Consider the following 2477-nt stretch of genomic DNA (forward strand, 5'->3'; position numbering starts at 1 on the left):
ACTTACTCCTCCACCATCCCTAGGAGTAGTTATGTCCTTCCTTTGCTATTTATTTTCTTCATCCAAGAATTGATGCAAATACACGAACTCAAAGTGATTTTTTTGTTGTTGTTTTTGTTTTTTGAGACAGGGTTTCTCTGTATAGCCCTGGCTGTCCTGGAACTCACTCTGTAGACCAGGCTGGCCATGAACTCAGAAATCCACCTGCCTCTGCCTCCCGAGTGCTGGAATTAAAGGCATGTGCCACCATGCCCAGCTTTCAAAGTGATTTTTTTAAGTGCTATAGATACATGAGATTGGTAGAGGTAGATGAGTATGGTAATGGTTTAAAATGAATTACAGTGATTAGCTCATACTGCAACTTGAGCTCTGAAATGTCTTTGCAGATCTTTCTTTGGAGATGAAGAGTTTAGAAGCAGCAGCCAAAAAAGACAGTGTTTTCACAAAGGAAGCAAATACAGCTCATTCTTGGTTTGAGAACTAAATAAATTGAATACATTTCTTGTGTTTCCCTGGGAACCTGTGCTCAGGGATGATTCAAGAGTCATTTGTGACTCACCAAGCCCTCTTATACTTCCTACTCCCATTTGTGCTCTGGGCATTGTGATGTCTCATAGAAATTAGAACTAAAAACATACTCTCTCAAGAGAATTTAGGAAGTTCCTTGAGTGCGGTTTTTAAGCCATTAATGTTGCTTCCTTCCAGTTCTACAGTTTGGTTTTCACTCTAAAATGAGTCATAACACCAGTACTCTCTAGACCCAGCATCTTCTGACAGTCATTTGACTCTCATGGTGATACACTGTGATCCATTCCTCACAGAGCCTACTGTAAAATTTTCCTTCTTGTCAGGAAGAATGGGTCCCCTATGGTACAGTTTGCATGATTTCAGGAAAAGAGGAAGGGAAGACGATATTATTACATTTTACTGGCTAGTTTTGTGTCAACTTGACACAGCTGGAGTTATCACAGAGAAAGGAGCTTCAGTTGGGGAAATTCCTCCATGAGATCCAGCTGTAAGGCGTTTTCTCAATTAGTGATCAAGGGGGGAGGTCCTCTTGTGGGTGGTGCCATCTCTGGGCTGGTAGTCTTGGATTCTATAAGAAAGCAGGCTGAGCAAGCCAGGGGAAGCAAGCCAGTAAAGAACATCCCTCCAATGGCTTCTGTATCAGCTTCTGCTTTCTGACCTGCTTCAGTTCCAGTCCTGCATCCTTTGGTGATCAACAGCAGTATGGAAATGTAAGTCGAATAAACCCTTTCCTCCCCAACTTGCTTCTTGGTCATGATGTTTGTGCAGGAATAGAAACCCTGACTAAGACATACATAGTACCATGTCAGAAATGTCCCAATTAATTAAGCAATGTCACCTGAAATTCCTTCTCAGTATGCTCTTAAAAGAATGTCATTAGAAATGGTAATTCAAGTTCAAGGTCATTTCAGCATGGCCTTTGTTACCACAGCTGCTTTAGCATTCTTGAATCAAGTGAGCCAGGCCCAGGCTGGGGTTTTGGGGGACCTGAGGGTCCCTGCTCCAATCACAATGGATAATTTCTTCTTCCGGTGTGAGCTTTCCAGCTACACAAGCTCCTTTACTTTCAAGATTGGGAAAGAGGATGATAGGGAACAGGTGCTGGCATTGAACATGCATTACCGAGCGGGCCAAGGATGAGTGTAATGTTGTAGAAGTTGTGGCCCGGGATCATAACAATCAGAAGATAGCAGTTCCTGTGGTCAACCTCAAGTTGTCTTGCCAGCACAGGCTCAGTCTATATGGTTTCCAGCTCCAACCACCTGCAACCTTCGGCCTAAAGTCCAGTTCCAGTCTTGTGTAGATTAATGGTCAACATTAGGTCATTTGTATAATCAATGATCTTTTTGAAGAAGAAAGTGGGGATGTAAATGAAAAGGAAATTAAGCTGTGTGGCATCCTTCCTGCCAAAAAGCATAGGGGCAGGTCCTAACCCTCTGGTCAGGTAGCTGCTTGCTACAGCCACCATGTTCCATATGTTCCTGAACAAGTTCAAGAATGGTTTTCTCATTGAAGAGTATAGTTTGGGTAGTAGAAGGGACTTGGGTTGGTGCTAAATCAGCAGACGTTCTTCATAGGGTCCCATGTTTGATCCTGTGTTTCTTGAAGCTTTCCTTTTCTATTGGGGGTTGGACAACCTTTGAAAACCTCTTGATCCACCTACCCAGATTTAAAATTTTGTGAACCCCCAGATTCAGTCCTTAGCATTTGCCAAAACAATGGTGAAGTTCAGAACACATTTTTAACACTTTTTACATTTTGAGATAAATATCTGAATAAAGTGGTGCACGTTTTATTGGAGAGAGAGAGAGAGAGAGAGAGAGAGAGAGAGAGAGAGAGAGAGAGAGAGAGAGAAAGAAAAAAAAAAAAAAAAAAAAAAAAAAAAAAAAAAAAAAGAGAGAGAGAGAGAGAGAGAGAGAGAGAGAGAGAGAGAGAGAGAGAAAGAAAGA

General features: G+C 42.0%; 1 pseudogene; it reads left to right on the top strand.

Moving 5' to 3' along the window:
• The first annotated feature begins 1440 nt into the window (after nucleotides 1-1440).
• On the top strand, nucleotides 1441-1960 carry LOC110314367 (annotated as a pseudogene).
• The last annotated feature ends 517 nt before the right edge of the window (nucleotides 1961-2477 follow it).

The sequence above is a fragment of the Mus pahari genome, chromosome X (genome assembly GCF_900095145.1).
Source record: "Mus pahari chromosome X, PAHARI_EIJ_v1.1, whole genome shotgun sequence".
In the NCBI taxonomy this organism is placed as follows: Eukaryota; Metazoa; Chordata; class Mammalia; order Rodentia; family Muridae; genus Mus; species Mus pahari.